At 42.4% G+C, this 15,310-nt stretch overlaps 1 protein-coding gene across 1 annotated transcript in view; it reads left to right on the top strand.

The window, feature by feature from the left end:
- The first annotated feature begins 9,296 nt into the window (after positions 1-9,296).
- The window catches only part of STARD13 (StAR related lipid transfer domain containing 13), a 295,778-nt gene continuing 289,764 nt past the window's right edge, over positions 9,297-15,310 (top strand). The window contains exon 1 of the mRNA XM_056327534.1: positions 9,297-9,381. The gene's annotated coding sequence lies outside the window, so the exon portion shown is untranslated. The remainder of the gene's footprint in view (positions 9,382-15,310) is intronic.

The following is a 15,310-nucleotide window of genomic DNA, read 5'->3' as shown; positions in this document are numbered from 1 at the left end:
GTGGATGCCTCATTCCCTGGAAATGTTCAAGGTCAGTCTGGACAGGGCTCTGAGCAACCCGATCTAGTGGAAGATGTCACTGTTTATTGCAGAGTAGGTGGACTAGATGACCCTGAAAGGTCCCTTCCAACCCAAACTATTGTGTTATTCCATGATAACATGGCTCAGTTTTGCAGCTTTTGCAGATAGTAAGTCTCCATAATTCGAGTTGAAGTCTGTGGTTAGCACTACAGATTCAATACTGAAAATTGGCTCTGAAATGACTAACACAAAATGCAAACTGGAATTGAAGTGAAAAGCTAATACTCAAGTCTTTGCATACATTTATGCAGCATAATGCTGGAGCCAGAAGAGAGAGTTAAGCTAACAAAGGCATCAGCCACATCAGCCCCTCCCTCCTCCACAGTCCCTGGAACTAGCGTAGTTTTCTTCTAAGCAAAGCCATTTAGCTTTTGGGGAACACTGTGTTAACACAGTTATATTTTGCCTCTCATGCCTGAACTGCCTCATTCAGAAAAAAACTGTGCATGGCACTGTAGTACAGACTCTCCAGTATTAAGTTCCTATCATTGTATCCAGTTATCATCTCTGCTTTTTGGAAAAGGAATGCGGTGGATTTGCTATAGCTTGACTTTAGTGAAGCTTTTGGCACTCATGACATTCTCAGTCAGAAGCTGAGGACACACACATGGACTGGAAGAGCAGAGTGTGCTGCACCACTGGGCTCATCAGGAGTAATCAGTGATGACTTGTTGCTCAGCTGCAGTCTGCTAACACACAGAGTACCTTAGAGGTTGGCATAGGGTCCATTTTTGTTCAACATGTTCATCACTATCTCAGTGATGACACTCGAGTGCACCCTTAGCAAATTGCACACCGGGAGGAATGGGTGATGTTGACTGGTGGGCTTCAGTTCAACATGATCTTGAGAAACTTGAGGATGGGGTCAATAGAAATGCTATGAACTCTCCACTTCTCCAAGGAGAAGGGCAAAAACCTGCATGTGTGGCAGAATAACCCCTGCACCAGCGCCAGCTGGAAACAACTCGCTGAGTAGCCGGCTGGCCCCAGTGAAAAGAACCTAAGGATCCAGGTGCCAGGTTGAATATGAGCCAACAGTGTGCTTTCACCACAGATGAGCCAGGCTGTTTCCTCAGCTCCATCGCAAGAACCATGGCCAGCATAACAAGGGGTGTAAGTATCACCTCTGCTTGGCACTAGCCCATCCGGAATAGTGTCCAGTTTGGGGCCTAAAGCATATTACCTGAGGGAGATGCTGAGGTGTCTGGGATGAAGAGGAGGCCAGGAAGTGAAAATAGCAACCTACAGCTATGCCAAGGGGTATTACGAAGACTACAGAACCAAGTATTTCTTGGATGTGAGAGATTTCCAGTTGCAGAAGAGGTCATGGCCACATATTGCATCCTGAGAGATTCAGGCTATAGTTTGAGACACTAATGACAGCATTGGTGGAATCTCCATCCTTGGAATGGATCCTGAAAACTCAATTAGAAAAAGTATGGCTGACCCGACCAAGTGCTGGCAATAGTTCTGCTTTGAGCTGCAGGTTGAACCTCCAGAGGTACCTTCCAACCAACATTTCTGTGAGCCTATGGCATCTCCCTAAAAATGTGCCTCTGGCAAGAAAATGTAGATTATTATTCCTCCAGTAGCCATGGAGGATGTTGGGGCAGTATATTTCCCCTGTATGTGCTAAGCACGCAGAGGCCTGAAATGTGTCCTTGCCAATATGTGTCCACTTGACAAAAAGTGAAGAGCATTCTACACTCTTCTGCCAAAAACCAGAAAGTTCTATGATCTTGGCAAGCATAGTACATGAACCTAGGGTTGGCACACTCCTAAGGTATCTGCTCTCCCTTCTTTTTCTTGGATCAAAGGCAAAGATGGTTCAGCTGTACCCAGAGCGTGGTGAGGAGACATGTTGCTCAAAATATGCACACTGGTGATGCTGAGGCTGATCTGGCATATTCAGTGTATTTAAAATACTCACAGGACAAGGAGATCTTAATTTTAGAGCCAGATTTTAGTATTCCAAATTTTGTTTGATTCTGTGATAGGATTAGAAGTCCAGCTCGAAGAACGAAGATATGTGGCTGATGCCCTTGCTCTTCAGGGAGCAAATAAGCAGCAGCCTGGGGCTCCACCATTAAACTCCAGACTGCAACTCAACTCTTGCTCTGCGAGTGAGGCTTGAAGGAAGCTGAGCACCAAGCCAAAAGTCTGTCCCCAGGAAGGTCTAGGTTGGCAGGGAGTTTGAAGCATCAGGGCTGTTCTGTTGTGCAGAAACTGCTATGTGGAGGCATGACAAGGAAGAGTGACTCATTTGCTTTAGGACAGAGAGGATCAAGGAGGAGATGAATGGGAACGTCACAAATCAAATTGATTCAAGTGATTTTGTAAAATACAATTACTTCCGAGATTGTTTCTGCTACATACAGAAGCTGCTGCTGTAAGAAGCAGGAGCACTACATTAATGAAATAATGAATAGTAGATCATAGAATATAAAGAATAATAATATGAGCCCTTCAGAGGTGGTGGAGTTCTGCTGCAGTTTTGGTAGACCCTGTGCAGTCACTTTCTCTCACCTGTTTTCAGTATACCTATTGTGATTAGATGGGGAAGAAATAGGGTATCTTTCTCTTCTGTATCCTCCCCCACTTTCATTTCTAAGAGCTTTACCCTGTGCAAAAATTATCTGAGAACAAAAGGGCCGTCCTTTTTGTTCATAGTTACCCATTACGATCTCTTAGACCTTATATTCGTTCTAACTGCTATAGCCACCAATCTCAAATAAGCCACAATGTATATTGCTGCTTCTGTGGATCAGAAAAACACAACCATCTAAGGTAGTGCAGAAGAGACATCCAAGAACATTGCTCCCTGAAGTTTTATAATTAAAGAAAAATCTTATTACCAGCAACAGAATGTGTCACTTCAGAGGGTAGTTGCTTCAATTTTCTATTTCTTTGCAAGGTTCACTGTGAGTTTTCAGTACTTCAGTATCTCTTTTTAAAACATCTAACTTTGGAAAATAGTGCCAGTGCCTGGCAACATTGTTCAAACCTGATGGAGTCCACATCCCAAGACCAACATTTGTGTTTGGGGGATGTGGAAGGCTTTTAGATGTAATACCTTGTTCTGTGTCAATCTGATCCTCAGAAATGGGATAGTGCTATAGCCAGCTGACAGGGTGAGGATGGACAAACAGGAGCATTTAGGAGGTAAAGTTTTCTGCTTGCTCTTAGAAACATTCGCTCTTTAAGGGTCAACAGATACCTCTGAGCAGGACAGACTTATGTTCTCTCTGTGGAGTTTATAGGCCATGTTCTGAAACTATGCCCAGGGAAACCTCTCTGAATGTTTTTTTCTAGCATTTTCTTGAGAAAAGAGGTACATAATATGATAGGATTTCATTTTTACACTCTAAATATTGATTTATTCCTGTTTACCTCTTGCAGATCCACTCTCTTGGGCCCACACATTATAATACATCTTCACCTTCAGCTTCCCACTGATACTTCACACACTTTCAGTCCCTCCATCACCTCCGCTGTTCCTTCCTTCCCACTATGACCTCTGGAGTGTAGCCAGTGTAAGTATGACTGACTGGAGGCAGCTTCAGTAAAAGAGTTTAGATAATAATTAGTTTATAACTGAAAAATGAAAACTGAAAAATGTATGGGTAGCAGAGAAAAAGCGTGTTGTGAAAAGTACATTTCATTATACTAATTAATACATCCTTCAGGCATTTAAACTCTTCCCCACTAAAATGTCCTCACCTTCTGTATCAGGACAATAAACCTCAAGTAGCTTGAGTTATCTGAGTTTTATAGAAACTGAATTCCAACTGTGCACTGGTTGTCAATGCAGTGACAATGCCCAAAGCTTCCTCTTGTTAAGTGTCCCATAACTGAACCTTTAACTTTGAGTGAACTTCATCAGGGGACTTCTAAGTCTCCTTGTGTTAGAGAAGATGTGACCTAATCAGTGTCCAGCCTGAGAGATGGGATGATGGTATGGGCTAACATTCATTCCTGTAAGGTGCTGTCTTCATCAAGTGGAATCTTAACGTGAACTGCTGTGGAGGAAAGTCACTCCAGTAAACTCAGATTAAAACTCTTCATATTTTGGTCCTGTCAGAACACTTCATTTCAATATAAATTAGTAAAACCTAATGTAGACATCTTCCCTAACTATATTTTAAAAATCAGGTTGATATATCCTGCCATGAATAATGAAAATTTCAAGTCCTGTAGTTCTGACTTGCAATGAGAACAAATGGTGAAATGTCAAAGTATCCCACTGGATAAAAATGTTTTCTTTCTCAGCTGTGCTGTTCGGGAATTGGGTAGGATGACATGTTTCTATACTTATTTTTTATAGTATGTGTACATCCTGAGACTGCTGGGGTAATTTTAAAACAGACCTTTCTATCCAAAAGTAAAATTGGCACGTAGCCTTTTGATTCAGTTAACAGATGGTGTATGGTATTTATGAGAACAGTTGTTAAATGCTTTACAATGTGACTCACCACACTGATAGCTGCATACTAATGGAAAGTGGACGGTGCTATCACATCTACAAGTGCTGTATTGTTGAGGGGAGCTGGTTAAGCTGATTTATACAAACAGTTGCCCTCAGAAGTTCAGTCTAGAATATTCAGATTCTTTCTCAAAGTACTGTTTTTATGGAGCGGAAACCTGCTAACCTTACTAAAAAAAAAGAAAATCTTTTAAACCAGAACTTAGACCTTAGTTTCTGGGGGGAGGGGGAAATAGAGTTCAGCAGTTAATTGTGTTTATTTTTTAGAATTAATTTCTGAGCTGGATGATAATTCTAGTTGCTCACTGAAATTATCTAGGGAAAAATAAAATGTAGCTATGATGCTGATATCAGTACATGATATATTAGCTGTTAATCAGACCAGCTAGAAGGCATCCTTGCCTTTTCTTGGTATAAGTTATGAAGAATTTTAGATAGAAATTTGTTTTGTCCATTTTTACAATCTTAAATAAATTGTTCTAGAACAACATGATTGAATTTAATTCAATTCAGGTTTTATTTAAAAACCTTTTCTATGAGTTTTTTCGATGAAACACTCTTTCTATCAGTTATTTCAAGAGCTGGAGAAACCACTGAAAGCATGCCACACATTTTATGAAATTAAAAGGACCATAAAACAGGCCTAAACCAAAAGACCATGAAAATTATTGCAAAGACAACTAGATATCATTGTTAAAACACTTATTTTGTTGCCTTTATCTTGTGTTTGTTTAGGTTGCTTTGGTTTGCCTTTGAATGGTAAAACAGCCTTAATAGAAACCCTGCAGCTGAAGTGACATCAGCGTCACCGCTACAGCTTACTGTAGTTCATATGAATAAAAATAAGCCCTGATACAACCAGAATAAAATTACAGACCTCATTCTCTCCAGCCCCTGCATTGCATAGACAGACTGGGGACCCAAGGGAATGGCCCCTGATGTAGAGAGTCATACAGAAGATGCAGTTTAACCTTTTTCCCAGGATCTGAAAGAAGCCAAACTCCACAAAGTACCCAAAATACACCAGACAGAGGGCAGCCCCAAATTGTCCTCTGGTTCTTCATCGTCTATGCAGGAATGTCACTTATCTAAAGTTGGAGTTTGGATTTAGGGGCATCCAAGCAAAGGGGGCAGCTGGAAAACAGCAGTCTGGGGCAATGCCAGAGGCTCCCAACAAGCCCAGGAGAATTTTAACATTCCCCTGCTGCTCCCATGAATAATCAAACCTTATTTAAACTGTCTGGGGATTATTTTCTTCTCCTTCAGTTTCCACTAAGCCTTAGTAAGTATAGTGAGATTCCGGTGGGATCATTAGCAGAGTAAAGTACTATTTGTGCCATAGGCAACCACACAGCATCTGGTGGCAAAGGTTGGAGAGACACATGTTATATTCACATGATGTTGCAGTGTGGTTCTCTTTACTCAGATGCCTGTTTGCACTTTGGCTGCAGTGTAATATAGGGGAGATACAGAGACAGAGGCTGCTGCAGGTACCGACCTTCTGGGGAGACCACTGACCCAGCAGCCTGCTCTTAAATCACCACCTGTGACTGGTAGGGCTGAAGCTCCTCCCAAACTCTGCATTTTGGCTGCAGAGACCTCACCTCTCTGGCAATGGTGCAGACTGGATTCCCAGGTACAACTGAAGGTCCCATCCTGAGGCTGCAACTGTACAACTGCTTGTTGTTGTACATTTACCTGCATATCCAGGTGGCTTCATGGAAATCAATTAATTTACCTAAGACAGTGAATTATATATTAGTGTGTTTGACAAAAGGGGATGCAAAAGTTTGCAGTGTCAGGGTTTCACTAAAATTCTAGTCATCCAAACAAAAGTGACAAATAAAAGGAAACAAGTATGAAGTTCAGAGTTGGTCAGCTCAAATAAAAATTTGCCTTAAACTCTCCTTAATATGCCTTGATTTTCATCCAGCTATTGCCCTTTTTTAAAGAAAATAAAACTTTCCTTTGCTGTCTTCTAAAAACCCCCAAAATCTGCAAACTCTATAGGAAAGAGCAGCAAAAGTAGAGGGGTTGGAGGAACTGATTAATGAGCTAAAAAATACATAGAGCTTGGTGAAGCAGTGGCTTGCAGGCAGTATGATAAGTCTACAAATATTTGCAGGCTGTAAATACCAAGGACAGGAATTTAGTAGGACACAGTCAAGCATAATCAGGGCTAAAAAGAGAGGAAAAAAGAGTATATGCTGGGAGTTGAGGAAAAAGGCTTGCCACTGAGATGCAATAGATCTGGGAATTAATAGATGTCATGCATGTCCTGCGGGGAACCATGCCGTGTTGGTAAGTAAATAGGCTGAAATTGATGACAGGACTGTTCATCTTGAACTACTGGGCTAAGGTGACTTGTTAAATCTCAGCCATTAATGCATACATGCTTAGCTTTCAAGAGCTGGCTTGGCTGTGTGTTTAACATGGGCTGGCAGGCTGTTTCCCAGGCCTGATGCAAATTTGGGCTGGCTGTGCCACCCACCCCACAGAAGGCTGAGGCAGGTCTCAGGTCTGCCAGTGCAGAGTCACGGTCTTGCTTGTCACTGCTGGGTGGGTACGAGGCTGGATGGGGCAGAACTGTCTCTTGTGAAGGTTTCACCCTATGTAGGCTCAAAACAAGAAAAATTGAACTAGACCCTTTTAAAACTTGTGGAAGGCCAGTGAGGGTGTTGGGGTAACAGAGCCAGGTCTGTAAGGAGATCTCTGCCCTGGCCATCCAGGGGAGGTTTCTGCTTGGGTTCCTCTACATCACCCCAGCAAGGTCTCAGGCTCAGCAGAAATACATTTTTTCCTCTGCCTCTGTTTCCAAAGTGCTTCTGGATGGTGCATCTTCTTCAGCAGCAAAAGGGGGTGAAGGTTTGTCCCACTGTGCCACGGGGCGCAGCCCCAGGAAGAGCCAGGCTGACCCAGCTCCAATCCCCTGCCAAGCCCTGGTTGCAGGATCAGGATCGGGATCGGGCAGGAAAACCTCTGGCCAGCCTTTCCCTGGCCACTCCCAGCTCGGAGACCTCTGAACAAAATGTTCCCGGCTGGGAACTGCAAACAAGTTTGCTCCTTGTTGCAGATCTGACAAAGACCTTACACACCCCAAAGACAGTCCCTCTCGCTCCTCCCTGCCCCCCCAGCGGCCCATGAAAGAAAGTACTTCCACTACGGCTCTTGGCTGTCACTAATGGAGAGTTATTTCCTGCTCAGGGCTTGCTGGACTTGGGCTCTGGAAATGGGAAATTCCACCCTGAAACCAGCAGGAACTTATTTCACTGACCAAAGTCCGTCCTGTCTCCGTGTCTTTCTGCAGGAATTTTTCCTGTGAGAAACGGGTGGGTTCTGGGGTGGAAAAAGGAGCTTTGTCGAAGTTTTTAACCAGCCTGATTATATCCGCCACAGGAAAAGCATTGTAAAATGAGCCCTTAGTGAATTAGTAATCTACTAAACTAGAATTTAGAAGGAAAATTAATTCAATTAAATCAGGACTTTATTCACAGACTAGAGCTAGCAGGTTTTATTACAGCCAGTCCACTCTAGCCTGCATCCTGTCTGCAAAAGTAAGGCCATTTGATCACATAAAGCTAATACTCTAAATTAATAAAGCCAGCACTGAGATTATGCGGTACAAGATGAGAAGGCCTTTAGGTCTTGTACTTCAGCTGGAAAAGGCACTGCTTTTGCACTGGTGTGTTTACTGGTTTCCCTTCCCAGCATGTTGTGACTTGCAAGTACGCTTCCATGAGTGAAAACAAATGTACAGCTGTTAGCTCATCACCCTAACCTATGCACAGTCTGATTTTTGACTTTATGCACTGCAGTACTGCTGTACTTTAAAACACATTAATGTACACACATTTTTCTCTCCCTGGTTCTGTGCAAGGGCTGAGCACGTGGCGAGCCAGGAAGCTGTGGGTTATATGTCTCTAAATATGGTTTCTAAGCAGTTTGAATTTAAATATCATCAGGTTAAACAGATGCAAGAAGAAAATGACCTCTCTGACTGACAGGCACGGAGCAAAGCTGTGTGTGGGGAGTTTGCACAGCAGAGCCGACCAGCTGCGGCAGAGGCAGAGGAGGAGCAGGGAGCCCGCGGGCAGCCAGCCATGTGGCAAAGGGAGAGCTCGAGCTTTCGGGGAAAGGGAGGAAAACCCAGGCAAGGCTGACCTGCTGGGTCCAGAGCACTGCCAGCTCCCCTGTTACAAGGGGCTGGCAATGGCCAGGACTTTCCTACAGGCATGGTTTTGCAGGGGTAAGGTTTGGAATAAAAAGCCATAAATGGAGTTAGAAAAGAGAAAAAGTGAAGAAGCATTTAATGCAGTGGTAAATGAGATTATTTTTGTTAGAACAGTAAAGGATAAGGCCAGAAGGAGCAAAGTACAATTCTTGGCCACAGGCTCTGGTGTCCTTCTGGCTGGTTTTGCAGGACCAGTGGCACTGAGGTGGTCTGCAAGAGGCTCTGCCTTTGCTCCTGCAGCCAAGCTATCGCGCTCCCCAGCCAGCCCTCTGTTTCGCCTCGCGTGGCTGGGCTTGGAGCTTGGCAGCCCTGGGTGAGGCACCCCCAGCGCCGTGCCTCGCTGCCACCCGCGTCCCCCTGGCACCCGGGTCCCACAGAGCATATGCTGCCCGTGACCAGCGCGCAGGCGAGCAGCTTCCCACATGTGCTCCCAGGGTCTCCCGATTGGTGTGCTCGGCAGAAGGGGCTGGCCCTTGAAGTCAGCTCCTGTGCCTGTGACAGATGATATTTTTATGCAAGAAAACAAAACCAGGCTATCTGATGGACTGCATTATCTTTCCACACAGCTTGGAGCTACAGCTGCAAAGTAAGAAGTTTTATGCTTAGACTTTCAAACTGTGAGTGGAATTCAAACAGCAGTTTTAAACACCTACTTTTTTTTTTTTTTTTTTTTACTTTTGTGTCTGTGTCTGTGTGTGTGCAACTTTGCATGAAGTATATATATCTGCATAATAACTTTTCATTATCAAGCAAGCTGTTGCAAATTCTTGTAAGATGAAATAATTACTGCTTTGGAAAACTTCACTAAGTGTTAGCTGCATTTGCAGCTGGACGAATAAATGTATATTGAGGAGGAGGAGGATGCTCTTTTCAGTGAATGCAATTAGTCTAGCTGGAAATGGTTTCAAATTATCTTTTCCACTGGAAAATGTGTTTGAGCAGACTGGTGGTGTTGAGGGAGAATCTCCCGGGATTTATCAGCAAATGTCAGGCTGGTCTCTGTGTCTTTGTCATGGGCGTCATTAGATGTTTGCTTGTGTATGGATAGGGATTAGGTTAAAACCTGCTGTTACCATTGTGTGGCACTGCGCTCGCCAGATGAAAAATCTGTTGGTACCAGGTGTTAGCAAGCTGGCCAGTTAACGATGATTGCAGGAAATCAGTTTAAGAGAACATTGTCCATTATGATGCAGATTTATAGTAATAATTTTAATGTATATATAGCACTTACTAGTGCACAGGAGGATCAGTCTTGTAGCTGAAACATTAATAACCTGCTCTTTCTTGCATGGGTTTGAATAGGAATAATGAAATGGTTTTCCGTGGGAGAGCTCTAGTGGCTGATGCCCAGGTCAGGGGTCCAAACCTGAGCAGACTTTCTGCGACCCCAGGCTTGTGGTATTTTTACTTTCCTATGGGAACTGTCCAGGATGGTCTAGGATGACCTTTGTCATCCGAGGTTGTTATTTTATATACAGAGTTGAGTGAAAAGAGCTGTATGTTGGAACTTTTCTTGATTCACTTAAATGTTAGTAAAAGTTGAGATACATGCTTTTAATAATAATAAAAAAAGTTGTTTCAAATTCTGTCTGGATTGTTCCACAGCTCTCTCTAGCTACCCGAAACAATCCAACACCCTTCACAATTTAACATATATTTTCCTTAGAAAGCAAACAACTTCATGTTTCTGTGCCTTGGCAAGTGCATTTCATCAGTTTATACTTTTATATTCTGGTGGACCCGGGTGAAATTCAAAGGTGATACGAAAAGAAAAAATCAGTGGCTTGTTATTGCTAACTCAGTGTGACAGAAATCCCATCCCCTGTGGATACACCACCACTCATTCTCCATCTGGGCACGTCCAGATGACACAGCAACACAAACACCATTCAGATGAGGTGTGGGCATACAAGTGCAGTTCTGCTGAATTAGTCAGAGCATATAACATGGGATGTATACCAGCTTTGTACAACTGGCAATGACGCAATGCAGTCCATTGCCTGGTACAAAGTAAATGTCAATATTTCTTTAACAAATGAACTGCTAGAGTAAATCTATACTATTTTGCTAGTCTTACATCATTGGTTGCAGAGTTTTTGTTACAGCACTGGGATCTCTAAATTCAGATTTACAGTATCATCAAGCTATGGCCTGAATGAATCTGAACTTACTGGAAACAATACAGTGATGATAAATTTCCCTTACCTTCATTCCTTTCCTGTATCTTTTGTTGGTCACTACAGCAGGGACACCCTGGATTTGTCTAGCAGAGCAAAACAGTGTTTTTCCCAAAGCTGAACTTGACACATTGACAAAAATGCTCCCACAGTGAAAATCAAGAAATGCAATGTATTTCAGCCAGAGGGGCCGTCTTAATTGATGTGGAGGAAATCCTAAATGGACGACATTTTAACCAAAACTGTGAATTAATGTATAATGAATTAGTGTTCTGTGTTGAACAAATTGCAGTATTTTTATTTCAATGTTAAAATCAATCCATTTTCTTTCCATTTCCTAAAATATAAAATGAATGTAAAAAACCCCCAACAACTCTAGGCACATACAGATATGCTTTTCAGTGGCCTGTCCTTTAAATGCTGATGTAAAGTCTTTAAACTAAAGGGCCTCTTTAATCCTTATAATGTAAAGCATTTCCTTTTCATCTGACATAGTCTGGTTCTTCTTGTTCCCTTAATTTGGCAATCTTTATTAGATATTGCTACCTAGATAGAATGGGCCAGACTCTCAGCTAGGCAAGCGTGAATAAAGAATAACTTCATCAAAGTCACTGAGATGACCCTGGGTTCATTCCAGTGTGACCAGAGTTGGAATGTGGCTCAATACATGCAGCTGGCATCCCTGCCAGGCTGGGCGAGGAGGTAAATGAAGGGCTGCTGCAGTGGTGCTAGCAGAAGGATGGCTGTGGTCCTGCCACTTTCCAGTTGCTTTCAACTGCAGCTTTTTCCAAAAGAAAAGATTAAACAGCACAGTCTCACTTCTATTCCACCAACTTCAGTTATGTCTCTTCAAACTATACATGGTTTAGCAGAAAGCTGCTAAAACCAACTACTTGCTGTCATACCTTGTATAACCCTTTGACATACACCTCAAGCAATAAAGTGCATGTGTGACTATTTTCTTTCCTCCTGCTCAGAAAGATTTTAGGGTTTCCTTGAGAGCTTTTAGGGTTTTTTGTTCTTTACTGGTGATGTTGTTTTAGGAAACTTGGCTTCTTGCTGTGAAAGTACGGCACTCTGTGATACTCTGGGACCTCCTGGATGCTGCTTCCCCATTCCTAGAGAAAGTTCTGTTTCCGCCTCTGTTTTGTGATGATAACCACACTGTTCCCATGGCCACTTACCCAGCAAAATCACTCCCAGGTCTTTGTTGTGGAGAGGCTAATGGGATTATTTTCTCCTATAGGTGGGGCTTCCTTATGATCATTTTGATTTCCCTGTTCTGCATACTAGGATAGTCCAGAGCTGCTGTCCTAAAGAGAGGAAAGGTTTTGTGTGGCTATGTGCAGACTCTGTTTTATCTTCTGAAATTCATCTCAAAGGCATAAGCTGGCCATTTATCAGATGGGAGAGCCAGCTCCCACTGCTATTGCTGGTCAGAAATGGCTGGTTTATATCTCTCTTGCTGCAGCTAAAGAACTCAGTTCTGTGATGTTTTTACCAATAGCAATTCACCTCTGCTAGTTGGAAATGTCAAAGCTAAAAAAGGATCTTAAGGGGAGGACTCCGCAGAGGGTCTGGGATGTGGCTGGTTTCCTGGTTACTCTGAACAGGAAACAAAAACATGGTATGTTCAGATTTTAAGGAGTTCATTACAAGTGCTACCTGCTCTGTGGATTTCCAGGGATGCTCAAGTCCCAGACATTCAGCATCACCGAGAAAAAACACCAACAAAGCCAACAGGCAGGAGGGTGCCTGTTCAGCTGTGGTGCTTCACAAGTTCCTAGAATGAAATGTACTCATATCTGCCACTGAAGTGGGGATTAGATGAAGCTAAGGCACAGCTGAACTGTAGCTAAAATAGTTTCTTCTGAAGTACTTTTTATCATTACTCAAATACTTTTGTGCTATGTGGGCATGTTCTCAACAACAGCACTCTATTAGTCCGAAATAACTTCCTAAATTCCATCTGTACAGGCACAAGGTTTACCTGTAACACAAAACATTCATAGAATGTAGGCCTAATTACAAAACTTTTATAAATATTTATAGTATTTTATCAAAACTTTAACCTTTTATAAGTATTTAGGATTCTGTTGCATCTGGCACTGATGGCAAGAATGTATCACAGGCTGTTGTTTTGGAATAAGTAGTTCCACGCGGAAACTAGAAAAATGCACTTGATGTTTTTATTTTAAAAATTAATATTCTGCTTCCACATGCGTTTGTAAGATGGGGATGTTGTCATGCAGTTAGTCAATAAGGGCTATGAAAGTGATCAAGCAAAAGAAGAGAAGCGGTGGCTTAGCAGATGCAAGAGTCTGCAAATTCAAGGAGGTTTGTGGGCCTAAGAGATAACATCTCAGCTGCAGCACTGCTAATATCACTGTTTTTTCAGGCCTGAGAAGTATCACACTATAATCTCATAAAATATTTGTGAACTGAGGCCTTTGAGTCACCTGAGAGAAGCTGTCCAGAAGCAATGTGTGAAAGGAAGGGAGTTACAGGGCAAAGGGAAGCACTGAAAAAATAGACTCATGTTATACTACACAAATGCTTCTTGAAGCTGAAAATGAGAAAGCACAAAAGCTGGCAAGGGGAAAGATGCGGGTATGAGTAAGAGTCATGTACCTCTGATGCTGTTTTTTTACCCATTGTGCTATGTGTTTTGTGCCTTAGAGTGAATGAATAATATTGTTTTGAAGACAAATTAAGTTACCTTAATTAATGCATAATACATTGTTTTGAAGACAAATTAAATTACCTTAATTAAATTGCTGGTTGTGAGTTCTCAGAAGAAAAAGGTGCATCCATGTGTCAAAGGTAGGTGCATCATTTGGGTTCACACACTTGTAAGGGGGACGTGCAGGGCAGGAGGGAGGTGCACTGCTGAGCAACCCAGACCACAAACTCTCCAGCTCTGTCCAGAAAAACTAGAGGGATCCCAAACACAGTCAATCCCAAAACCTTTACAACCACAACTGGGTTTTCAACATTTAAACACTAGCTGTTTCAGTGTCACTGCATTATGTCCTGAAATTACAGCAGTGTGAATGGCGTATCTGGCCATCACAAAACCCCCTAGCTTTTTCAGCAGTTTGTATAACATACAGAACCAGCAACTGATGTGGTTTAAGTTATGTCTGTCCCTCTATGAATAAGAGCCCTTTCCCTGGCATACTACTGCAGTAACACAAATAGAGAAATTAAGTCTATTTTAAACAGGGGGCATTTATAGACCGAAGTTGTGAGCAAACTAGTAGGACTGACTCTAATACTTTGGCCAATGAAAATACTTTAGCCAATGAAAAAAAAAGACTGAAAATAATTTTGGATATTTTCTGTCATTTTCTCAAGCTGAAACTAAAAATTCCAATCCATATCTTTATGCCTTGATACATATCTTTACAACTTTATATCTTTACACTTACTTTCATGTCTTCATCCCTATCTTTATTAACCAGCAGAATTTAGGCTTCCCTAATTCTAACTCTTAGAAACAAATGTGGATTTACCTTTTGTGCAAGGTAGGATTCTAGCCTTGATGTAAACCAAGAAAATGCATCTCAAAAGAAAATCCAGGCAACTGAAATGGAAAATAATTAAAGGCAACATAAATATTCATGATTTTTAAGCACTTAAGTTTTTAATGGGTGGCTGGAGCAGAGTCCAGTTTTTAGGTTGAACAGTGTTGCAAATCCACTAAACCTAATGAGAATAAAAATAACATATAATTAAGGTGCCTCAAACACTTCATAAACTCTTCAGAGAACTCCCTCCTGTGTAATTTCTGACTTTGGAGCATTCTGCACTGAAGCACAGGAACAGCAACCACATGCAGCTCAGGCTGGGGAGGAAAGGTGAGGGTACTCTGACCGTTGTTGTATCAAGCCAGCAATATCAGGAAGGAGGGCTGTGACTATATTTGCTGGAATTTGGCAGGGCTTAAAATTTAAAACATTGCCAAATGCCAAGAGAGCTGTGATACCAATACAGGATCAGGATATCAGTATCAGCATAGTCTGACATGCCTGAACATGAGCGTCAGTGTTGAGGATGCCTGCGTTGTTGGTATTTCATCATTTTAATTGCAATAACACCTAGAGGTTAAGCCCCGCCGTGCCAGCTGCACATAGTCCATGGCAGTACACCTACACGGTGTCTGCACTCCATGTGTTCTGCTCTACTCACAAGAAAATACCCATGACCTCAGCTTTGAGGTGGTTTAAGCAACCTCGCCTGGCTACAGGGCAGAGGTAGGTTATAACCTTGCCCACTCTCAATGATAAATCTGAGGCCTTGCCTGGATCCTGCATTTTCCAAAAGCCTTTCCGCTAT

This window comes from Falco biarmicus, chromosome 2, assembly GCF_023638135.1.
Source record: "Falco biarmicus isolate bFalBia1 chromosome 2, bFalBia1.pri, whole genome shotgun sequence".
In the NCBI taxonomy this organism is placed as follows: domain Eukaryota; kingdom Metazoa; phylum Chordata; class Aves; order Falconiformes; family Falconidae; genus Falco; species Falco biarmicus.
The sequence above is the reverse complement of the archived record's forward strand: the minus strand, read 5'-3'. Positions and strand labels throughout refer to the sequence as shown.